Source organism: Botryllus schlosseri, chromosome 1 (genome assembly GCF_051294905.1).
Source record: "Botryllus schlosseri isolate E-star chromosome 1, Bs_hap1, whole genome shotgun sequence".
Taxonomy (NCBI): domain Eukaryota; kingdom Metazoa; phylum Chordata; class Ascidiacea; order Stolidobranchia; family Styelidae; genus Botryllus; species Botryllus schlosseri.
Window position 1 is genome coordinate 13,464,940 of NC_137236.1, and position 26,137 is coordinate 13,491,076.

General features: G+C 38.4%; 2 long non-coding RNA genes across 6 annotated transcripts; both read right to left on the minus strand.

The window, feature by feature from the left end:
• Positions 1-563: 563 nt before the first annotated feature.
• Positions 564-7,555, minus strand: LOC145442413 (uncharacterized). Of its 4 annotated transcripts, none has more exons than XR_013916064.1 (5): positions 6,276-7,555; positions 3,919-6,150; positions 2,051-2,186; positions 1,895-1,988; positions 564-1,018 (listed from the first exon to the last, which is right to left on the minus strand). It is a non-coding gene; the product is annotated as an uncharacterized LOC145442413 (long non-coding RNA). The 4 variants fall into 4 exon arrangements; XR_013916067.1 differs by adding an exon at positions 2,467-2,601 and having other exon boundaries at positions 3,919-7,482; XR_013916066.1 differs by adding an exon at positions 2,467-2,601 and having other exon boundaries at positions 3,901-7,482.
• A 1,475-nt stretch (positions 7,556-9,030) lies between these two features.
• LOC145442655 (uncharacterized) lies at positions 9,031-25,881 on the minus strand. Of its 2 annotated transcripts, XR_013916110.1 has the most exons (11): positions 25,647-25,880; positions 24,858-24,938; positions 23,071-23,277; positions 21,565-21,661; positions 20,326-20,591; positions 19,616-19,686; positions 15,529-15,639; positions 13,575-13,717; positions 11,258-11,389; positions 10,544-10,621; positions 9,031-9,349 (listed from the first exon to the last, which is right to left on the minus strand). It is a non-coding gene; the product is annotated as an uncharacterized LOC145442655 (long non-coding RNA). The 2 variants fall into 2 exon arrangements; XR_013916111.1 differs by lacking the exon at positions 13,575-13,717 and having other exon boundaries at positions 25,647-25,881.
• Between the last annotated feature and the right edge of the window lie 256 nt (positions 25,882-26,137).

The window sequence follows — 26,137 nt, forward strand, 5'->3', positions numbered from 1 at the left end:
TGCCCGGTAATAGTTTGTGGGTGATAGTTATGATGAGTGATATAGTAATCGAGAGCACTGATTGACTGGTTTTACGAATTAGGGATTTGGAAACATATCAAGTCACAAATTGAAACACATACCGTTTAACGCGTATGTGACAATGTCAACAAAGAAGGTTTGAACTAAGCTATATGGAAAGAGTGATTGCTTGTGACTTCAATTTCTACTCACACTTTGCCTTTACATTGAATCTGGATTACGCATGCCAGGTTACGTAGGCAGCTTAATCGTGGCATATTAATGATCAGACTTCAAACTAAACGAATTTCCTGGCCATTTGATACAGCCTATGGTTTTGCTCAATCAAAAAGCAAGTTTTTTGTTTTGAATTCCAAGCAACCTTTCGCGGGCAGCACTTTGCCCAGGTCTGGAGTAGAGTTTCCTTTCACAAATCCTACAACTTTGTAGAGTACTTTCAGCACGACTGACCGTTTCCTGACCATTTCACCCTTTACATTTCATTCAATTCTTCACCACCAAATTTTAATCTCTTTGCAAACCCATGAGATTGAAGCCAAAAATGAAAGCGAACTGGTATATTTTCATATGGAAATGCTACATAATGGAAATCAGAAATTATACATTGAACAAAATCAGCATCATAGAATGACTGGATGACTAGCAAAATAGCTAGAAAATTTTTTCGCAACGTTAGGAGGAACCACCACTGGAATGTACAACGAAAAGATCAACGTTGCGTTCACCAAGGAGTAAACGATTTCGACCTGAACTGAAATACGCCCGAGAATATGTAAACGGTAGAGGAGGATGCCAAAAGCCATCTACACATGTCCAGTCCGACATAGTCGATTAGCATAATGTATCTAGGCTGCGTTAGATGTCGATCAGGATATGGTCCCATTCAGATATAAGATAGAGGGATGGTTTCTTTGCCGAGGAACATATCTGGTAATGGTTGTATTCGATTTCAGAAGATTCCTTCATCAGTTCAGTACGGAGGAAGATTTTCCAATGCCTTAAAAAAATATATGTGAGCAATAAATTCAAATAAGTATTTTTTTTACTATTGCCAAGTAATAAAACAGCGATATGTCACATTTTTGTATCTTGACAATCCCGGAGATTGTGCTTTGGTCAACACAGAACACTAAGACAAGAACAACCCATGCCGACGAATAAGCCGTACCAAAAACTACGGACCTTAGTATAACAATACATGGCTTGACATAACACAGCTCAGAGCCACTGGGTTGGAGGCATGGCTGAGTTTGACAAAATCACAATGAACGGTACCTATAAACAGGACCTGAGAAGGACTGGGGCATGATGATTCGAGTAGGCTACTCGAATCTGAACTGAGTACTAACTAATGATTTGAGTCAAGTAGTGAGAGATCATTTTTTTCGAGTACTGAAATGACGCCTCCCATGCTACAAAGAGTTGATTTATCAGCAAGAATATAGTTTCGATACCATTTTCCACTGTGGAAGGCTGTAAGCCTTGATTGGTCATATCGCAGCATACAAAACGTCTAGTAAAAGGCTACGCACATTGGTGGAGATGACATATTTGTGAAGTTGCGATCAACTCACAACTTTGTTACAAAGTGCAATAAAGAGCTACGGTCGAAACTTAACATATCATTACTCATACTGGCGTGACGGCATACTGAGTGATACCCGACGCTCAATACTTGAATCAGCATCGAATCCCTTATGTAAACGATTTTGCTCAGACCTAGTGAAAAATAAAGACGAGACCGCGCTTGTTTCAATGTACACAGCAACTTCTCTTAATCATGTGGTGTTTTGTAAAGATGAAATATTAATGAACCGAACGGATGGCCAGCGGCGCATACGCACGTCGCACAGCTATGATAAATTCACTGAACCTCCAGAATCTTGCTTTGGTGTTGTCCCCACAGACCATTCTAGCAACCTCGCCAGCACAGATTGCTCTGCCAGATGCCAAAATCTCATGCATGCCTACAAAGTACAAATTACGTAATTTGTTACTATAATTATTATTGAGAGAGATTATTTCATACCGGAAAACACGTGCCAACTCCTTTCTTACTCATGCACCTTTCTTCATATCTTAGGTCTCGGCATGCTTGTCTTAACGGAAGTCTTTTATACTCTTGGTAAATTGCAAGGTGTTCCATTGAATGCGATGACATCATCCTAAAATTCATCGGTGTATAGGAGGTGGGGATGAGCATATTAACAACAGAATTCAATTTTAACACACCAGATGCACGTAAAGCGTAATATTATCAATATCGCTAAATGTAGAGCAAGATTTATTTCAACATTACCAAGCAAAGTCAAAAGATGTTCTTTTTCGTTTTAAAACCCAAAAAGATATCCAGAATGATCATTTCTTTACAAATCAGTTGTGTGTTATAATAGATTCACATATGAATAGTTATAATAGTTATTATCGAAAGTAAATTTTTCATACCGGACAACACACGTTGACTTCTTTCTTACTCATGCACCTTCGTTCACCTCTTAGATTTCAGCATGCTCGTCTTAACCGAAGTCTTTTGTACTCTTGCTAACTCCATGGTGTTCCATTCAATGCCATGATATTATCCTAGAATGCATCAGGGTTAGGTGGTGGCGCTGACCACTAAGCATTAACAACAGGAATCAAGTAGAAAACGCCAAAGCATTAGAGAGTAATATTATCAAAATCACTAGTATAAAACAATGATGAGCAACTTCTTCAGTTGGCGGGCCTGATATGGGAAAGAGGTACTTGGCAGGCCGGATTCCCAAACAAATTCCGATGAGAAGTCAAAAGATGTTGAGTGTTCATTCTGTTTCGTTTCAAATTTGAAAAACATAACCAGAATGATCATTTTTTTTACATAGAAGGAAATCGTTTGGTTATATGTTATAATAAGAGCGATTTTTGTTGACATGACAAAATGAGTCAATATTTTGTCAAAATTTAATTGAATTGGTCAAAAAATGTCAAAATTGTATACAAAGTCAAAATTGTTTTGACCCCTGCATTTCATTTGTATCGTAGATTTTGCAATGTCAATGAACTCGTTATTAGATATTTTAAAGCTTGTAGCCTACTTTATAGGCCTACCGTTGTATACGGCCAATTGTCTGCTCATTGTGAATCATAAACGGTCAAATGAAACAAATGGGTTGACATGGTGTTATGGTCAACGTAACGTAATACCCTAACTGAAGCAAGACTGATTAGGCATTGCATGGTTTTTATATCAAGAAGCGCATGACATAAAATTGTGATTCAGACAACATGGTCAGAACGAAGCAACACGGCTTGTCAGCCAACAACTGCAGCTGTTGAACGTTTTTTCTCCATTCTTGGCAAGCTACTTAGTAAGGACAGAAGACACTTTCTAACCGAGAATGTAGGAAAGTATCTTTCGTCGTATTGCGACAAATTTAAATCATTTCTACCATAATACATTATGTAACTACTAGAATTCTTCATAGGCCAGATTTTGTTAAAATAAAGTTTTTTCATGCAAAAATTTGTCAAAAACGTTTTTTCAGGCCACACTACTTCGTAAAGACAGACAGTTCCAACCAGAAATGTAGATAAGTACAACACAATTTAAAATTTATGGGCGAAAACACCTAATTTGCATACGCGAGTCCAACACTAATTTTTTTTAGATTAAAAATGTCAAAATTTTGATTTTTTTTAGGTCAAAATCTTACGTTTTTGAGGTCAATCTTGTTACAATACATTCACAAATAAATATTCCATTATGTGTTCACCAAATGCATACTAATGACGGATGATACCATAGCTAACTGATTGATATCAATGGCGAGGACTAGCTATGTAATATAGCCATTGGAAGAACATAAAGTAGCGTGTAAACAGATCAAGAACAAATCTTACCATGGATAGAGTTACCACCTGATATGAATCATTCTGATTCAAATTGGATACCCGGTGACAGTGTTCTGAAAGTCTTTTTGAACTTATGATTCATCCTTGGTAGAGATGTGGTACGAAATCTTGAAATTAGTCTTCGTCATCTTCATATTTCCATGTTAGAGCACTAAAAAAATAACTACAGCAGCAAAACATGTCTTGACAAATAATGTTTGATATATCTCTGGTGAAGAGAAGCAATTCCAGCAAAATATCAGTATTTGAACAGAATAAGACTCTTACAAGCCCCATGTTTTGGTATGCCCAAAGAGTCGATCGAATGCTAATCTCTTTCAAGTTGAGAGGAAAAGGACACGTTATGGTATGCCCAAAGAGTCAACAGAGTGCCGAACTCTTTCACAAGCCCAGTGTCACGAAGAAGACACATTTTGGTAAGCGCAAAGAGTCAGCAGAATGCCAATCTCTTTTACAAGACCAGTGCCGAAAAGAAGGTGGCACATTTTGGCATGCACAAAGAGTAGACTGAATGCCAATCTCTTCTACAAGCCCAGGGCCGAGAAGAAAAGAACTCGTTTTGGTATGCCAAAGAGTCAACTGAATGCTGATCTCTTTTACAAGCCCAGTGTCACGAAAAAGACACATTTTGGTATGCGCAAAGAGTCAGCTGAATGCCAACCTCTTTTACAAGACCAGTGCCGAGAAGAAAGAGACACATTTTGGTATGCGCAAAGAGTCAGCTGAATGCCTATCTCTTTTACAAGTCCAGTGTCGATAAGAAAAAGACACATTTTGGTATGCGCAAAGAGTCAACTGATTGCCGATCACTTCTGCAAGACCAGTGTAAAGAAGAAAAGACACCTTTTGGTATGTATAATGAGATTTTTCAGTACTATCCTCTCATGCAAGCAAGGTGTTACAAGGAAAAGTAATGGAGCAAGGAATATTCAAGGCACCACTGCAGTATTTGAGTGTGTTGTGCCATAGTCTCCAAGTCAAGATTTATGAGGAACAGACACATTTTGGTATGCGCAAAGAGTCCACAGAAAGATAATCTCTTTTACAATCCCAGTGTTGAGAAGAAAAGGACACGTTTTGGTATGCCCAAAGAGTCAACTGACAGCCGAACTCTCTTGCAAGCCCGATGTCACGAAAAAGACACATTTTGGTATGCACAAAGAGTCGGCAGAATGCTAATCTCTTTTATAAAACCAGTGCCGAAAAGAAGGAGACACTTTCGGTTTGTGCAAAGAGTCGACTGAATGCCAATCTCTTTTAGAAGCCCAGTGTCGAGGAGAAAAGGACACGTTTTAGTATGCCAAAAGAGTCAACTGACTGCTGAACTCTTTTTACAAGCCCGGTGTCACGAAAAAGACACATTTTGGTATGCACAAAGAGTCAGCAGAATGCCAATCTCTTTTACAAGACCAGTGCCGAGAAGAGACACATTTTGGTATGCACAAAGAGTCAGCTGACTACCAATCTCTTTTACAAGTCCAGTGTCAATAAGAAGAATACACATCTTGGTATGCGCAAAGAGTCAACTGATTGGCGATCACTTCTGCAAGACCAGTGTTAAGAACAAAAGACACCTTTTGGTATGTACAAAGAGATTTTTCTGTCTCATTCTCAAATTCAAGCAAGGTGTTATAAAGAAAAGTAATGGAGCAAGGAATATTCAAGGCACCGCTGTGGTATTTGAGTGTGTTGTACCATAGTCTCCACATCAAGATTTATAAGTAACTGACACATTTTGGTATGCGCGAAGAGCTAGCTGCAGACTCGTACAAACTACTGGATTTTCAAAAAGCGCAAATAGAACTACAACTACTCACTTTTCAAAACTAGCAACTACAACTAAAACTAGAACTACTCAATTTTCAAAACTCTTAACTAGAACTGAAACTAGAACCAACGACATTTAAAAATGAATACACCGCACAGTACAGTGCAAACTTTCGACTTAGCCCGCCAACGTACTTTCTGCTTCTCATTCTCAGAAAATTAATTGCCAACCTCTGGCGTAGAGGTTCCCAAGTCCTTGAATGTTAAGACCCGTACTGAACTGGATTTCATTCTCCTAGGCAACACATTAATTTTTATTTTATCGGAAATATTATACCTAGAATCGACTTCTTAAAACGACGGGGTTTCGAGTTTGAAATGGGAGAGATTTCGACCCCAAAACTCACCCGTTGGGGACGCCACTGTTTGGACTGATGACTCAGAGCTAGTAATGGCTGCACGTGCACAAACCTCATTAAACAGCTTCTTGGAGGTAAGGAACATCAATATACAATTGACTATTGCTGACGATTACCCCTGATGAGTGTCAGCCGAAAATATTCGGGTTCATTTCAATATGAACATACTATTCAAACCTCATTAAACAGAACACCGGTATATCGATTCAGGCAAAACGACGGTACCTGCTTTCTATTTGTTCGGCAACTAATATGTTTTTCAAATGTGAAACTAGAACTAGCACTACTTACTTTTCAATATCCGCAACTAGAACTACTCACTTTTTGAAATCCACAACTAGAACTATTAAAAAAAAACGTTAGTCGACCATCAAGTCTGGTCAACTGAATGCTAATCTCTTCTACAAACCCAGTGTTAAGAAGAAACAGACACGTTTTGGTATGCCCAAAGAGTCAACTGAGTGCCGAACTCTTTTACAAGCCCGGTGTCACGAAAAAGACACATTTTAGCATGCACAAAGAGTCAGCAGAATGCCAATCTCTTTTACATGACCAGTGCCGAGAAGAGACACATTTTGTTATGCGCAAAGAGTCGACTGAGTGCCAATCTCTTTTGCAAGTCCAGTGTCGAGGAGAGAAAGACACATTTTGGTATGCGTAAAGAGTCGACCGAGTGCCAAACCCTTTTACAACCCAGTGTAAAGAAGAAAAGATACCTTTAGGTATATAAAGATACCTTTAGGTACATTTTTAATAAATCATGCTTACTCTCAATAACAGCGGTTCTCAAACTTTTTCAGACAAGCCCCCTTTATGATAGTGAAAAATTTCGACCCCATTATCATCATATCACAAAATGTAACCGAATGCTAGCAATACCAACAGATAGATAGTTTAATGGCATAGGTTATGATTGTTGATGAGAGGAATCTCAAATATAAAATTCCAAGTATAGACACAGCAATAAGTTTAAATTGTGGGTAAATCGAGTAGGCCTAGAGTGCGAAAAATATTTTCAGGTGACCACAGCTTCACCCGCTCGCCCTTTCCCCCAAGAGGGGCACGCCACTTAGTTTGAGAACGACTGCTCCAATTTAAAAATCTTATTTTTTTCTTCGTTTTTCTTATATATATATCGACTGTAGCAAGAAACCGAACACCAGCAAAAACAGAAAGATGCGAGCGTTGTACACTATTGAATGAGGTGTGACATAATACTTGGGGTGATAGTATCTTTTTCGCCGAGTCTTCGATTCAGAATTTCTTTCAAAATCTTCGGCACGCACTTGAACAACGTTCTTGATGCAGTGCTTGATGACTTTAGGTCACAGCTAAGTCGTAATGAAGAAGTGTTTTTGGAAATTGATTAAAATCAAAATTCATAAATATGAATGCAAATAATTCGACTTCTTGCATAGAGGGCAGTGGTTCTCAACACTTTATTCGACACGCCCCCTTATTGTCATATCAAAAAATATTAAAGAGCAACCTTGACCCTTTCGCCGCGGGTGGATCCTAGAGGATCCATGCACAGTTTTTCACAAACACGCTTCAATCAATTAACGACATCTTGCGTTGTAGGGGTCATAAACAGTTACAATGATCATCTATAAATAGCGTTTGTCGATAGGCATACGACCAGCTATATATAACCCATTGCCTTATGGCATAACCTGTTCAAAATGCAGATTGAATACAGAAAAACGTTTCCCACAAAATACAATGTGTAGCTCAGTTCGCCTGAATGAACGCTAATCTTATAATTCCTTATATCTTCCGTTCTACACGTCGTAAGCAGAGTTGTCGTTTTAGAGTAGTTGTTGATCGCAAGAGTTCATTGCAACCATAATATCGGGAATTAGTTGGATAGAACACGCTTCAAATTTGTGTGAAATAAAGCAATATTCTGTTACATGAAAAATGCCGCGCACGTATGAGCATTGCCGCATAAGGCCATATACATTCACTTACGATTGTCTTATACAGTTGAATGTTACACACATAGTCAGATGCAGTCCATAACACTTCAACAAGATCAGTATCACGAAGTTTGGTCTTATATAATTTACACGACGCCAGTGCTAAACACTGCAGACATGGGTGTGTAAGTTGGCGCGAGTGTATGGTACTCGCGCCTGTAATAACAACATCATACAGACAGTTGAATCATCCGTTTTATATGTTATACGAAGTTACTGTGGACTTCATTGAATAGATGTTGATCATATGCCCATATACTGACGAACCTGTATCGGACATTCGATGTGTAGAACACGTTTCAAATTGATATGAAATGAAGCAACAAGAGAAATCGCGCGCCTATGAGAAGTGTCAAACTAGGCAATATATTTACTTACGATGGCCTTGTGCAGTTGCAAATTGAACATTTTGTTAGTTATGTACGATCAATAGTATCTATAAGATCAGTAACATGGATTTGGACTTATATAACTGGACCAGGCAAAGCCAAATAAACACGAATTACATCGCGCGTTGCCTCTATCGCGATGACGTAATCAGCGGCGGCCGTGAGTAACGCTTATAACGAAAACTTCCCAGTCGCGGTGCGCTCGGCTGCGTAAAGATTTCAAGCTCAGTAATGTCTTGTTTGAATGCCGAAATTGATATGTAAGACAACCACGTGGTCATTCACCATGGGAAGGATTATGTATCACGTCATGTGAAAACGAAAAACAAATTTCTCTTTCACTTTTGAGAAATCGCGTAGACTGGTTTCAATATCATCGTCACCTCTCTCGCCTGAGCCTTCCGAGTAGCTCAGTTGGTTAGGCTGCTATTTCCTGATCACGGCGATATATTGGGCGTCGGTTCAAGTCCCGTTGTTCGCGTTTAATGAACTTTTTGGTTGATGCATTAAAATTTGGCCCGGAGGCCGACCGAAAAAATTTCCAGCTGGATATCTTGTTACACATAATCATGTGCAATGATAGCAAGTAGCTCATGAATATTTTAGGGTTTTGGTGCCTAATCCCTTTTTACTCACGTAATCAAAAGACATATGCTCATTGAGTAGCCCAAGTCCAATCCAGTAATGGAATAAATGATAGACCAATTAGAATATTCACAGAAAACTGTGGTACTAAAACAAACAATGTGATGTAAATACGTTAAAGCAGCTTACCTATATGGGTCAATGGCTACGCATCAAGGCTGCAAGTATCTGCAATCATTTCTAGTCAGTAGCAGGACTCATCTTTATATACCACTCTTCGGTCGGGGACCTTTTTCATCTGAAGAGCAATATTTGCCCATTTTTCTTTCCATTTCAACTCTCAAAGAGCAATACATGTCAATCAACTGTTACATCACAATTGAAAATTTGTGATGTCATGGTAGCACCTATACAATCTCACTACATGGGATTCATCGTGTTGCGCCTCATTTTATCTGTAAAAACTCGTACTAATCATGCTTGCATAACCTAATTTGAGCATGTGAACCTCGAGTTACGAGAACTTGGCTTTGTAATGATCCTCCTTTTAAATGCAGGAACCCATGATCACGTGCGTAAGTGGAGCCAAACATGGTCACTACAGCAGTATATACCTAATGTATGGTGTGTTACATCAGTGACGTGGGGTCGGGGGAAGCAAGTGAGTCAGTTCGTCACCTGTCGCCACGAAAATTGTGAAACCTTCAATTGCCATTGGTATTTTCTATCGATGTTCATGAATGGCCAAATTTTAAACATTTTCCTTCCTAAATCAGGCGATTTGCATATTTAATATTTGAAAATAAAGCCTGAAACGAGAGGTTATGCACCGACGGGCCAAGCTTCGCAGTTGATACCGTAATCCATCGTAAAAGCTTACAATTTATATAAACTGATAATAATAGAATGTATGATGATTAATTGCATGTCGCAACGATTCCGAAAATCTAAATACTGCTCGACTTCACAATTATCCAAGTATTTGGAGGAAACATATAACGCTACGTCACATGCCTACATATTATCGCCGGTAGTACAAAGCGACTTATCATTCAAGCTAGCTATGGCATTGTTTGATATTCGAGTTTGTAATTGAGAATGTCACTTATTCCACAGCAGTTCATTTCGCGCTGTAGATCAGGAAGACTGCATATTTAGTTGATAACTTCGTTGTCATATGGACGATGCCAAGTCTGCTATTCTCTTTCATCAATCAATGTATCGTGCAATCCAAGATTTCGAGTCGGGTACATCAAATTCGTGAGCGATATTGGTCGCCAGCGCGACAGCAACTTAAATTTGGGGATTTTGAAAAGGGGGGTTTGAGCCCCTAACCGTGATGACGGCAATTGTCTTTACCTCTCACAAGACATGTTTATACTGTCACGAGAATAATTATTTTGGTCGTGATGAAAATTAACTACCAAGTTGCTGCAATATTGATCAATTCAATTAATTCAATCAACTGCACAGAAACCAACTTCAAGCTCACCTTTATGCTGAACTTGTAGTGGACGGTCCTCACTATCTTCGAGTGACTAAGGGCTTCCAAGTATATGTAGTACACAACCTGTAATCAAGATACATATTCAAAACACCCCCCATCATGAAAATGGCTCGGTTCTAATTTTCTGATTGGACTTTTTGAAGAATATCAGGTCATTTTTCAAAGACTATGAACCACCAGGGATACGAAGTCAGAAATGAAGGTACCATTCGAAAGCAAGTTTCCGGCCCTAACTAATAAATTCACCTAGAAGTAAGTTTGAAATCTTGAAAAATTTATCAGTTTATAATCTGAATGTGACATAGGAAATCACACATTTCAGTATGGCAAACCAGCCCCACTACTCTCCTACAATATATGGACATGAAGAGCTTCTTGGAGGTACAGAACTTCAATATACAATTAAATAGTATATTCATATTGAAATGAACCTGAATATTTTCGGCTGACACTCGTCAGGGGTAATCGTCAGCAACTAGTAGAGAATTGGAAAGAACATTGTATATCAACTAGTTGCTGACGATTACCCCTGACGAGTGTCAGCCGAAAATATTCGGGTTCATTTCAATATGAATATACTATTTAATATATGGACATATAATAATGTATGCGATGACTGTACACTATAAAAAAAACAGAAATATGCCGGGGTTGTAAACTGTTAAAAGAGGTTTGACATGATATTTGGGTCGAATGTACCTTTTTTTCTGGACCTTCAATTGAGCGGTTCCTTCAAAATCTTTGTCAGATAACAAACTTTCTTCACACAATGTTGATGCCTTCTGGTGTCAGAGACCATTGTCAGAATGGAGAGGTCATTGCGAAAATTGTCTGTAATCAACATTGCTCAATATGACAACAGATATTTCTGCATCTTGTATATAACGGAAATCGCTTACATTTCATAACAACTGATGAGAGATAATATGGCATTATTTTCGTAATTGCCACGGCAAGAAACAAAATACAATCCTAAATTGATTTCACTATGCCGATTCTACTCACATTATCAAAATACATATGCTTACCGAGTAAATCCAATTCATCATTGGCATAAAAAATACACCCATTGAAATCTTCACCGAAAACCGCAACACTAATCCAGAGCAATTTCATGTGCATATTTCCTAACAGGTCGCAGTAGGATGCTATTTATCAAGTCTGAAAGTATCTGCCATTTCTTATATGAATTTCAAGAAATGAAGCATATATCAGTAAAAAATTTCATTTTTCATTTTTCATAAATCATGATATTCTAGGGATGTGTACCAAGCTAATATTGTGTCGTCGGAAGCTAAGTAGCGGTTATAACAAATTGTGCCTGTGTGAAAGGTGACCATGACCATTCACCACTTTTGATTGCAAGCCCTTATGTTACAACCGTTGAATCGTGAATAGGGCTATTATTTTTTGACATTTTTTGACATTACCAAAAACTACCGTAATTTTCCATGTATAATGCACAAAATTTTACCGATTTTTTCCCCTAAAATAGGGGGTGCGTATTATACATAGGTACAGCAAGCCTTGAAAAAAAATCTTTCGATCAAAAACTTGAAATCACACCTTTGTTCATGCTTGTTTAAATCGAGCATCACCTCTAGCCATTGGGCCCGGTAATTCGTATTATAGAGTGTAACGCGCCGCGAAATAGAGAAGTGTGTTGCCAATTAACGAAAGCGTGTTTCTAATTAACGAGAGTCGTCTGCAAAGCACGCGATCTCTTGCTGAGTTGGTTTGCCGTTTGTATGCGAGCGAAATTAGGTCGCTGATTGCTACAAGCGTGCGTGGCAATCCATGTTGATTCATCGCGTCAATGCCAGGCCTCAACAATCGCATACCCAAGAGGCCATGTGCGCAAGATATAATCGCTTGCGTAATCAGTCGCATCTCCAACAGGACTGGTGCGTCCGACATAACCGTTAGTCTGAGCATCTGTAATGTAATGTAATGTAATGTAATAGGCCACGTGCGCAAGATGTCGTGTGTCGCTAGCCTGAACTATCGCGTCGCCGACCTCACAGGCTTTGGCTACTATCTACTCTAGTTTAGAGGCAATGCCGTTAATTGTATTATGATTAGCGATCATTATGTCATGATTGTTCGACAGTGACATAGCAAAACAGAACAACATCGAATACTAAACCGCAACTATTCATGTACTCATGCACTGCGAATACAGGATGCGTACTATACATGGGTACAGGCTTTTTCCCAGAATATACACGTCATTTCAAGGGTGCGTATTATACATGGGGGCGCACTATATTCGGAAAATTACGGTAGTCAAAGTTATAGCGTTAGGTCAAAAAATTGTCAAAATTCAAATTGTTTTTGAAAACTGCATTTTATTGGTATCATAGAGGTTACACAGTCGGTGAACTCTTCATTTGATATTTTACACCTTGTCAAAAAAATCGCCCCAGTTATGACTAAAGCCGGACCAGCACCTTCACCGATAACAGATATTCAATGGATAAGACCAAGAAAGACGACATCTGCAGGCTACAAGATATATATCAATATTGTTACTCTAGCAGTCGTAGACTGTAGTTTTCTGAGTCCCTCCTACCATGTGACATCACGAAAATTGCTGATACTTCTACTTCCGACGGCCGATAATGATTGTTCTTTCAAAGTGTGATGTTGACCCGATATTCTGCCAGGCTCAAGTTAAAACATCGCACTAACTTGCATGAGGACTTTGTCAATTGTTTGCAGATTATTGTAGCATTAACGCTACTTACTATAGTCACGGATTCACGCTGTTCGGCCTACATACAGTAAGCAGAATTTGAATTATTCCAAGTCTCGTTTGAATACATCTAGTGACGGAGTCGTTTCTCAAAATGTCAAACTGCCATTATTTTTAAAGAACACAATTTGCCTGGGTGTTAAATGCAGATACATTTTTAAAGAATCTGCAGTCATTTTGTCCGGTCAAATTAACCAGCATTCATATAGCGACTTCACTATACGCAGGTTACTACATCAAGAAATAATATCCTCAACTCACTGACGAAGGATATTCTCCAAATCCATAAATGCTGAGTCCTTAAAATGGTGCGGCTGAGCGAAATTATGCATAGCTCTTTCCGTGTCACTTTTCACACACCAATACAGTGATGCTAGAATGTAGGCATCTCATGCAGACGTCGTCTGTCCACGAAAAACGCAGATGAAGTATTGAGCATTGGAAAATTGCTAACATTTGGCGAGCACAGAACCAGATCTAAATTGTGACCGTGATAATCAAAAAAAAATTCTTATCAAGCTTTGAACTGATTTTTTTATTCATGGTCAAGTTCAAAGTCATCAGTGTGGTAATTATAAAACCAAGGCACAGAACTCGTATAGCTTAATGGCAAAAAATATATATTCCCAATCCTATGAATCAGTGGTTCTCAAAGTGGGGGGCGTGAAAGCATCTGAGGATAGGCGTGAAGCCGCCTGAGAGAAATTATGTTGATACAACTCGGAATGAGTTCAATTTGTACTGAAACTTCCACGTTCCAACAATGAAAATAATCTTAATTATATTTCGATTTTAAATATCATAATTGTGTTGTACCATCCACACACTGATGCTAGATTTTGACTGATACCTGAACGTGCAATAATCAGAAGATGTCTCTGAATGAAGTGTAATGGTGATAGATGTGCCATTGGTTTATGATTTAGCGTATGGTTAGGTATGTTTGAGCTAAGCTCGGGTAAGGTAATATAAGGCATTAGGCACAAAAATCGCAAAAATATCCATGTGCTACGCGTTACCATTGCATATGATTATGTTCAAAAGAATACTTAACTGAGAAATATTACGTCCATCACTTTATGTATAGTCCGAATTCCCTATTTGAGAAAGTGTCTAACACCCAAAACACCTTCCATGCCAGCAAATATTGTATTGGAATTGCAAACATTCTGGATGAACTTTTAAATATTTTCTGATATCACAATCGCGATCACGATCAGTATCATCAAATGGGGCACGTCGGAAAAGGTTTTCTTTGTTTCTCTTGTATGCCAAGTTTCTGGTATCAGCTTGTGTAACTCCCAGAATTTCAGCACACGTGTGCATTGATTTAGTTGTGGCTAAAGCAGTTTTGAAGATGTTGGCCAATATAAGGTATTTTGGGTATAAAAAAATGTTGCAACCAAGTTTTCTCTATGTCCCCGAGGCCGTGTTTACGATGACGTATAATACATCTTTAAGACCACTTACTCGGAAGAGGTGTACAACAGTACAATACGAAATTAGGACAATTTAACAAAATAGGCTATTGATTTCAACCAGATTTTTATGGCAACGAAAAAATGAGGTTTCATTTTTGATCAAATATTTCGGATTTACATTGCAGCAGTGCCGGCCTAGCCAGCTTACTAATGCAATTGATGGCAAACTTGAACAAATAGCTAATTATAGTTGAGTAATTTAGGCTAATTAGAGCGATATGTCGGTAATCTAATTTTAATTTAAATTCATAAATGTTTTTCTTCCTCTAATTCTAAATCTAATCTAATCTAATTTCTGGTTTTCCTGAAAATGTTACAGAACTGTAAACCGGTAAACGTTTGCTGTACAGACATTTGCCATTCTCAAGCTTTTGAGAATGAACTCTGGTTTAGCGAGTTCGTGAATTCAAATTCCAATCTAATTTAGAAAAACCTGTATAGTCTTAATTTAAAAAAGCTGAAAATATTTTAGTCAGCCAAGTCTGCTTGACGATAGCGGTATCTCAAACTATGGCGTTATCTGAAGTTTGTTTGATTAATTGACACATTACATGCCAATTAGAATCATATTCAAATTACAAATACAGGTTTGTACAAAACTCGCTTCAAAACGCCAACCCTTTATTATTAAATCAATTCAATCTTCAACTCCATTCAAAATGTAATCCAATATACTCAACACCTTCAGAAGAGCTGAATTTTTCTGCTACATTGGCAGAAAGATGAAGGCTCACCTTCAAGCTGTCATTTGATAGAGACAACAATAGCAATATGTATGGGATGTCCCGGCCTTCGTAATCTTCCTTATCATGACGATATTCTTCCGAGTCAATGCAGTCATTGACCTAAACATAAAATCACATGTAAAGACACATATTGAAGAAAAGGTTTTTAGTAGTTATAAAGAAATATTTAAAAACTAGATATTGATCAACTAATACCTGAGGTCAAATTAGGTCAAAATTGTAGTGTTAGGTCAAAATATGTGAAAATTGTAAACAAAGTCAAAATTTTTTTACAACCTGCATTTCGTTTGCGTCGTAGATTTTGCACTGCCTGGGAACTTATCATTTGACATTTTACAGCCTGTTGCCTACTTTATATGCCTCCGTTGTAGACAGCCCATTGTCTGCACATTGTGACATTCAAATAAAACAAATACGTTCGCATGGTCTTATGCTCAACGTAGCCTACCGCAAAATCCTAACTGAATCAAGACATCGCTTGGTTCTTATAACGAGGAAGGATAGACACTTTCTACACGAGAATGTTGGACAGTATATTTCGTTTTACTGCAACAGATTTCTTTATTTCTACCATAATATGTGATGTAACTACTGGAGTTCTTCATAAGGTCAGATTTCATTAAAATCAAGTTTTTCGGTAAAAAATTTGTCAGTTTTTGAGTCAAAAAAGTTTTTTCAGGATAAACTTCTTCGAAAGGCAGACAGCTTACCATAAATAAAGATAAGTAGTAAATCTCTAACATTACCGTAATTTTCCAAGTATAGTACGCCCCCATGTATAATACGCACCCTTAAAATGGCGTGCAAATTCTGGGGAAAAGCCTGTACCCATATATAGTACGCACCCTGCATTTCAGTGCACAAATAGTTGCAATTTAGTATACGATGTCATTCTGTTTTGCGATGCCACTATTGAACAATCATTATACAATTACCGGCATTGTCTTTAAACGATAGTAGATAGCAAAGCCTGCGAGGCCGGCAGCGCGATAGTTCAGGCTAGCGACACGACATCTTGCGCACGAGGCCTATTACAGATGCGATTGGTCAAGCCAAGTTAGCCAACGGTTATGTCGTCCGCACCAGGCCTGTTGGAGATGCGACTGATTACGCAAGCGATTATATCTTGCGCACGTGGCATGCTGTATATGCGATTGTTCAGGCCTGTCGTTGACGCCATGAATTGGCGAGGATTGCCGCGCGTGTGCAGCAATCAACCAATTACCTAATTTCGCTCGCGTCAAAACGGCAAACCAATTCAGCAGACCGCGTGCTGTGCAGACGACTTCCGTTAATTGGCAACATGCTTCTCGTTTATTGGCCGCGCGTTACACTGATAATACGAATTACTGGGCACGATGGCTGTGAAATTGATGCGCGATTGGAAACAATCATGAAGAAAGGTGTGATTTCAAGTTTTTTATTGAGGGAGATTTTTTCACGGCTTGTTGTACCCATGTATAATACGCACCCCTCTATTTTAGGACAAAAAATCGTGAAAATTTTGCGTATTATACATGGAAAATTACGGTATGTGGAAAAACACCTGATTTGCATTCGTTAGGTCAAAATGTGTTCAAAATTAAGTTAACCAAGGTCAAATAATGTCAAAATTTTGATTTTTTTGGTCAAAATCTTCTATTTTCAAGGTCAAAAAAATTGCCCTACCAATAACTCAGGCCCACAAAAAAAATCAAAAGGCATCATATGCTAAATCGATACAGGGGTATGTCAGGGACGCTCAGTCCGAAAATGTTATCAGTTTGAGCCGAATTGGCACTAATTTTTCAGATATTGCTTCTTCCTACACAAACCATGAATATATCTCTTATATTGAGTAACATTGGTCATATCTAGCTTGTGAGGTAGCATAAGCCTCAGACTAGTTAATATCTTCCAACACTATCATAAGCACTGCAGTGTACCAAAGCGATGATATAGTAACTTTTATACTGAAAGACATGAATTAGAGGCTATTTTGCTGCATAGCCAGCTCACCCCAATTAGTACTCCATTTGAGCTGCAATAAAACAGAAAAATGACTGATATAACCTGCTCAAAGACAACATATTCTATTGAACTCAGGCTGTGTCCCACGTTAACATTTTCAGAAATTCTAATTCATGGGTGTTCAAGAATATTTTATAAAAAGGAGCGATACAGCAAGACGTAGACAGGGCCATAATGACTCGGATTTGTTTCGACATCTGTGACCGGTACACGATAAACACTTAGCCATTAAATATATGAGCTTTCACCAAGACAGCTTACAAAGAGTACCTTGGCACTTTTGGAGATCAATTCAAATGCTGGGGACCTCATGCAGTCTGCAAGCATTACACTGAAACTTTGCTCGTGTGGACTCGAGGAATTGAGTCAAATCGATGAAATTTGGAATTGCCGTTGTTATGCCCGAGCCAGAAAACCAACATGATGATTTTAAATTGAAAGAAGAGAGAAGGAAGAAGCAAAGTTATTGTAGTAGGAAATTTTGGATTTGAAAAGATACCTGAATTATCAACGAAATACTCACATAACTTCGCTTCTACCGGTTGGAATTGTGTTAAATTTGCTTTGCATTGTTTTTGTAGACAACGTATAAATTTTATGGGGAGGGGGGCAGTAAACTTTGAAAAAATTATTTTGAAATATTTTATAATAAATTCTAAATTTTAGATCTGTAACAGCTTCACGATTACCGGATGGAATTGATTGAAATTTGGTGTGCATCCTTCATTTATGCAACCGGACGACTTAATTACCTAGCAACCAAGATTGGAAGCTGTTAAAAAAATTTAATTTTCAAAAATTCACCAAAATATGAACAAAATGTAAGGTTGCATTAAAAAATGCAGCATACCAAATTCGACTCCATTCCAAGCACTGGCAGTTGTCCAATTCCAACGTCAAGTTTCGATCATTTGACAGAACGTACCGTCATATTTCTGGTGACCAATTCTGATCAAGCGCCGTGTACCAGGCAAGAAGGAAAAGCGACACTTCTTTATGTGTTTCATCTTGAAAAGGGCCTGCAATAGAGTTTAAGCAAAGACATCACAAATTGATATTAAAATCCATTATGAGACTTATTCGTCGAAAATTGGTAAGCCATAGTTAATATAATTTGCATATGAATGCTTGCCACATAGAACGGAGAGGAAATATGTTTTATAAGTGATAGTCAATATCTGGACCTTCTTTTGTCCGTTCAATGTGAATGATTATGAAACGTCACAAGCTTGTTGTAAGTTTCCTCAGAATTTATCCAATTGTTTTTTCCGTAATGTGGGAGTGTCTATATAGCAAGATAATTACTACTTATAAGTCATTATTGTCGGCGAATATCAATCATTTGAAGAGCTTCTTGGAGGTGCAGAACTTCAATACACAAGTATATTCATACTGAAACATTACAATAACAATCAATTTTCCATAGTTCCTCGTGGTCGTTCTCTTCTTCATTTAAAGGTTCTTGACTCAACCATTATAAAGCTGCTAAAGCCGATCCTCTATCGCCAGAAGGAACATCTCTACACGCTGGGAATCTTCCATTAGTGTTGTTTTGTCAATCGGCTGTTTTACAGCTGATTTTGTGTGCGTTGTACCGTAACCGTGCGTTGTTTACTGCCGCTCACGACTCTGTGTACTTGTCATTATTACGTCACAAAGACAAAATTCCTTCTGTATTTCGAACTTGGCTAACCTCATTTACTGGCGTTCACTCCTGAAGAGGGCCAGTCGAAAAGCTTCGACTGGAATAAATTTGCAATATGAACGTATTGTTTGCTGCAATAATGGTTATATTGCAGTGGATTCACGCTGTTGGGCCTACTGACAGTAACAATAATTTGAATATCCCAAGTCTCGTTTGCAGATGCCTAGGCCTGGGCCAAAGTTGTTCCTGATGTTGACAAACGACCAATTTTATTTTTAAACGACAAAATAGGCCAGCGGTTTACGCAGAATTAGTTGCAGATAATTTTCAGGTATTTTGTCAAGTACAATGTATCAGTATGCATATGGCGACCCCATTATATGCAGGTTACTACGTAAAGAAATAATATTATCAACTCACCGACAAAGGATATCATCGAAATCCATAAGCGCTGCGTCTTGAAATGGGTGTCTCAAGTAGACGCCATCTGTCTGGAAGAACATGCTGATTAAGTATTGAAAATTTGCAAAAATACATTTGGCGGGCATACAAAAGGCTGAAAATACTTCAAATAAAGTCGAATCAAGCTTTGAAATGAATTATAATTCAATTTCAAGTTCAAAGTCATTTTTGCAAACAGTTTTCTTCTTTTCAAAGCGCTCAACTGAGACAATTGTATACGCGAAGCACAGAGCACGTATGGCTGAAATTCGAAAAAGTGACGGTCTCACACCTCTAATAACGAAGTGTTTTATGGCAGACTTGTAAAACTTGAAAATTTTCAGTTTCTCCAAATTAGATTAGAACTACAGCTAAAAGTCTTTTCCAAATTAGAGTAAAGTAGGAATTCTAGTTAAAGTAGGTTACAAGATCTAAAATGTCAAATGAAAATTCACCGACAGTGCAAACGTCTACGATACAAACGAAATGCAGGTTGCAAAATAATTTTGACTTTGTTAACAAATTTGACAAATTTTTTGACCTTACGCTACAATTTCGACAAAATTTTGACAACTTAGGACTTGTCAAAAAAAATGGCACTAGTTCTGACAAATTCAATAAGTAATAAAGTAGAAACAGTAGGCCTAATAGTAATAAACAACTACTTGAATAAGTTGTGTATTATTTACCATGAAACCCAGTGGAGGGCCGGACCAACTTCCTTTAATCATCCTGAAGCTGCAAGTCCAAGGTACATGAGCTCGTACGATAGATGCTGTTGCGAAACGTTCATCCCGTCTGATAACCTGTGATGGTATACAGCGAGTTGGGGCGTCTACGGATAGCGGCTAAAAATATACTTAACTGGCAGTATAGCTGAGAAGCACGTCCTGGGTGACTAGCAGTTCCACAGACATTCATTGCCTTTTCCACGAGCTTGCGGAACAGCGTGTAACTTTTAACCAATGAAGAAATATTCATTAACAAGTGGACGTTAAATAGGGTGTAGAAGCTGCCAAGGACTTACGTTAATAAAATATAGTGAACTGAATTGTCAGAGTTGGAACGACTCGAGTCCTACTCGAGTCACGATGGCTTATTGATGACTCAACTTGACTCGAGTTATTTTTACAAATGCATAAAATAACTCGACTCGAATCAAGTCATATGAGTCGAAACTAGGACGGCCGAGAATAGCGACGTCACCACATTATTGGTATTACGTCTATCAGTCCTAATACTTGGAAAATAGCAGGGTTGTAATGACTCGACTCGAGATTTTCTGGTGACTTGACTTGAGTCATTCTCTTGAAAAGGAAAAATGACTCGACTTGTACTCGAGTCATTGCGCACGACTCGGACAAAGTCATATGACTCGAGACTAGGTCTACCAAGACAGGCATTTCCTTGTAATTTCGAAGAATAGTAAAGTTATCAAACCATTATGATTTCGTCGATCAGTAGTCAGGACCGATGCTTGAAAATGCTACCAGAAACTGTTAGAAGTGAGAAAAATTAAGATATTATCAATGCAAAGCAATCGATATCACCAACCAGAGTTGAAAAAAGTGGGTTTTACATGACAGTATCTGGGAAATGAACTGTCAACACAATGACTTGGACTCGGACTCAATTCAAAACACTATGACTCAGACTGAAAACTCTACTCCGTGACTTGGAATCGGACTTGACTCGGTGATGAATTGAAAATGACTCGACTTGACTCGAGTCAAAACTATAGAAGTGAGACTGACTTGTGACTTGGTTACAATCCTGCTATAGGCCTAATACGAATGCAAGCCATTTTATATCACTCGAGCAGAGTTGAAAGAGTGGGATGGACTGGAGTGCACTCAAAACTGAACTGTGAACACAATGACTTGTATGCAGATTCAAATTTGAAATTTGGATAATTTGACAAAAAGTACCTGGTGGCAAATATCGTTGCATTGTCATCATCAAAAATCGTGTCCCAGGCATGAAAGGAGAGTGATGCTTTTCCACGTGTTTCATCTTGAAAAGGGCCTGCGATAGAGTTTCGACAAAGACATTACAAATTGACAATATAAATATTCATGAGACTGATTCACTGGAAACTAGCCAATCTCACAGTTCAGTAAGATTGCTATTTTAAAATTGGCTGGCTTTAAATAGCCCTACTACTCAGCAAGTAAGAGGTTGTGGAAACCAGTCATATATATATATATATATATATATATATAATTATTAGGGTGAATTTTTGGACATTTCAAAATAAGTCAAAATTGTAGCGTTAAATTTTTTGATCGAAGTCAAAATTATTTTGCAACCTGCATTTCGTTTGTATCGTAGATGTTTGCACTATAGGTCAATCTATCATTTCCATTTCACATCTTTTAACCTACTTTATAGGCCTGCCGTTGTACACGGCCCATTATCTGCTCATTGTGAATCAAAAACAGCCAAATGAAACGAATAGATTTACATGGTGTGATGCTGAGCGTACCGCAATATCCTAACTAAACAAGACTGCGTGGACATTGGTTCTTATATCAAGAAGCGCATGATGAAAAATTGTGATGTAGACAACATTGTCAGAATGAAGCAACACGGTTTGTCACCAGCAGTGTACGCACAACTTCAGTGCAGGCAGCCAACAACTGCTGCTGTTGAACGTTCTTTCTCCATTCTTGGCAAGCTACTTAGTAAGGACAGACACTTTCTACCCGAGAATGTAGGAAATTATCTTTTCTTGTACTGCAACAAATTTTAATTATTTCTATCATAATGTGTGACGTAACTACTGGAATTCTTCATAGGTTGATATTCGTTAAAAAAAAGTTTTTTCATCTAAAAATTTGTCAGTTTTCAAGCCAAATAAGTTTTTTCAGTCCAAACTACTTCGTAAGGACAGACAGTTCCAACCAGAAATGAAGGAAATTAGTAGTGGAGTCGTATGATTGTAATTTTGAAGAATAGTAAAGTTACCACACTATTGGTATTTTGTTAACTAATACTGGTACTAGAAAATGCGTTCAGAAACTGTGAGCGAGGAAACTTAGTATAGGCCTATTATGAATGTGAAGAATTCAATATCACCGAGCAGAGCTGTAAAAAGTGGGCCTAACAAAACTTCAACTCGTAACTGAACACGTGAACAGTCCGCACAATCACTTGAACTCGAGTCATAACCGCCCACTTGGACTCGGTGCTAAATTGAAAATGACTCGACTTGACTCGAGTCAAAACTATAAAAGTGAGATTGTCTTGCGACTAGGACCCTTGCGACTTGGTTACAACCCTGTCGATACTTCCGTGAAACATGGTTTTTACTCCATGTCGATTTCGCGTCTACATTATGCACTGGGCAGATTTTTGCTAGTTCCAAATGCTTAGGGAAGCACCCTAGTTTGGAAAACATATTGGAACATAAGATATAGATTCATGTACTATACCTGCAAGGAGTTGATTTGGGATCTGGTGATGTCATGCTAATTTCCAGAACACAAGAGAGTAGATTATATATTCAACTTCTGCTGGTGGTGATGATTTGAAGAACGCGAACGTGCTGAACCTTGTGAGGTATGCTGTCGGACTGATTGCAGACGCCGTGTGGGATTTCGACATTGCATTGTCTTGCTCAGTCACCGCCACATTGATTTCTGAATCCAAAGCAATCTGGTTCAAGTAATAGATTAATGTTTGCACTGTCACATGCAGGGCGCATTATCAGAATTTGCTCATAATATCCAAGTAGAGGCCAATACATAGAAATCAGATATTCTTCAGTACGGACAAAAATTAGCTAATTTGAAGTAGTTGGCAGTTGAATCTAGACCACCGGTTCCTAACTAACCGTACGCTGAATTCGAATGAACATCAATTCACAAAATAACCGTCCGAAATTCATAACGATTAGATTACTTCAACGAACTTGTGCGGAAAATCCAGAATTACAGTAGCGTGCGAAATTCGCCAGTCCTTGCTGATACGAGCCAATATATCAATTGATATAATTTACGGTGGGCCGACGAGCTTACTCAACTCATCCTGTTGCCAGTCTAAGGATATTACCTCGTACAACAGGTGCCGTGTGATTATGTGTGCCACGGACACCGATTCAATGCTGTCTATTGAGGGCTGGTCAAATCGAGCATTAGCCTAAGCTAGGAAGCTTCAAGCAGTGTTGGGATCAAGTCACTACCTTCGAGTTACGAGTCATTTCGAGTCATTGCACATTTTGACTCGAGTCAAGTCAAGTCAATCGCTTTCGAAGGTGACTCGAGTCAAGTCAAGTCACTCGAATTTCGGAGTCAAGTCAAGTCAAGTCACGAGTCAAGTCACAATTCAAGTCAAGTTGCCTTTTCGAAGTATGAGGCATGTTTACGTCATTGCATTTTGCTAGCTGTCTGAAATACATATTGAGTGGTTATTGATTCTGGACCTATGAACGAATATAGAGTTAAATATATACGCAAGAAGGCGCTTTATTGATCACATATACGTAGAAATGCTCAACTACGTTAGTAATTGCATAGCCAGAGATTATAGTTACCAGCCAAAATAGAGAATAGAGAAACGAATTGATAAGATGTGATACATTACTCATTTACAAATTGATATGATACAATTCCAACCTTCGCACTATATTGGAATTCAATTTCAATAAAGCAAAAGGTTTGGTTAAGTTAAGAACAGAGAACAGAAATAGACATTTTGCTAAGAAATTACTTTACTATACTAGTTTACGACAACGTAAGCTGTAAGCTTCGATCACTTCGTTTGCGATCAATTTATTTGTGAGAGAACAATGGGGTCTCAGTAAAACGAACGATCATTGAATGATTGGTCGCTCTCATAGGTTACACCACTCACCAGCATTTCGCGTACAATCCGAACACATGCAAGATACAATGATTTTGATCGACATCGATTGCTTGATGACTCGAAATTGACTCGTGAATTTTGCTCCAAGTCACGAGTCAATCCGCATTTTTTATACGCCGAGTCAAGTCAAGTCAAGTCATTTTAGCAAAGTGACTCGAGTCAAGTCAAGTCATACGAAAAAGGTGACTCGAGTCTGACTCGAGTCAAGTCATGACTCGAGTCATCCCAACACTGGCTTCAAGATGTGCCAAGTATTTGAATGCCACTCATTAACACATTATACTTAGTAAGAGTAACTTTAAAAGTCAAAATACGTACACCTTTTTGTGACTTTATGAAAGATAATGCCACTTACACATCATCCATAATAACAATTTCGTGCTTTGTGTCCATGATCGTTTCATCGTGCTTTGTGACAATGCAGTCAATGCGCAGGCTAAAACATAGTAATGTCGTTGTCAAGAGTGACGGTAGCATTATGGTATGTGGTAAGCCTAACTGATTTGGACATAGGCATCATTGATAGGGCTACCATACGTCCTTCTTTGGAAGGATTTGTCCTCCTTTTTCAGGTTTTTGAAAATGTCCTCTGAGGACGCATAAATGTAAAATGTCAAATTTTTTGAGAATTTGTCCTCCTTTACAGCTTTTAGAGTCAAGGAATGGGCATAAATGGCGCTATATAGGAAATTTGTGGTTCGAACGAAAGAGACAACCTCAATTTTTTAGTCGTGAAAAATTCACCATTTTTTTCCGAATTCTACGTCTGATATGACCCTGATATGACCAATCAAAGTTTGAAGGCTTCCCTAATGGGGAAGGCAGTACACAAAGACAATGTCAAGCTGATAAAAACTCTTCAGTAGTGAGAGCGTATAGAGGTTGTTGCCTCAATTTGGATTTGAGTACTCGAATTATTGAGCTCATTCTCAACTACGGTATATAGTGCGTGCTATAAACAGATTCATATTCTGAAAGCGGTTCTAGAGTTCCACCCGCTCACCCCGTTAGCTAAATCTATAGGCTATATAGCCAAGAGCCTACGAGAACTGCGGCTTATACCGGTGCGCATAAAATCAGAAATAGTCGGGTGTTGCACTCGACTTGAAAGAGGTTTGATATATTACTTGCGCTATCACTGTACCTTTTTCCGTCGGCCTCTATTTCATCACATGTACGTCTGTCTACGACGATCGAACCGATTATTTCCTCAACAACTTGAATTTCCCAGCGTTAACTTCATTTGACCGACTATCGCAGATCAACTGGGAACTAGCGACCCACGTTCCGGCGTAAGTGATTTCAGAAATCAGCTGACCTGCTGAGACACTAGTGTTGTTTTATGGGTATTGGGTATTCATCCATGGCGATTGGCGAACATGCCGAGCCGACTTTATTAATCGCTTACGAAGTTATGAAATGCTATCGCCGACGTATACGAAAAAATTAATCCAATATACGTACCCTGATCTTTTCATGAAATTTTTCATAAATCAAGATTTCTTTTTAGACATTGACTATTCGTCAAGTACATTGGCGTGACGTCATGTACGTAGCGAATGGTGTGCTACGTCATAGTCGCTCGGAACGCAGTTTTACGCCATGTAAGATGTAACGTAACAGGCGAGTCCAAGA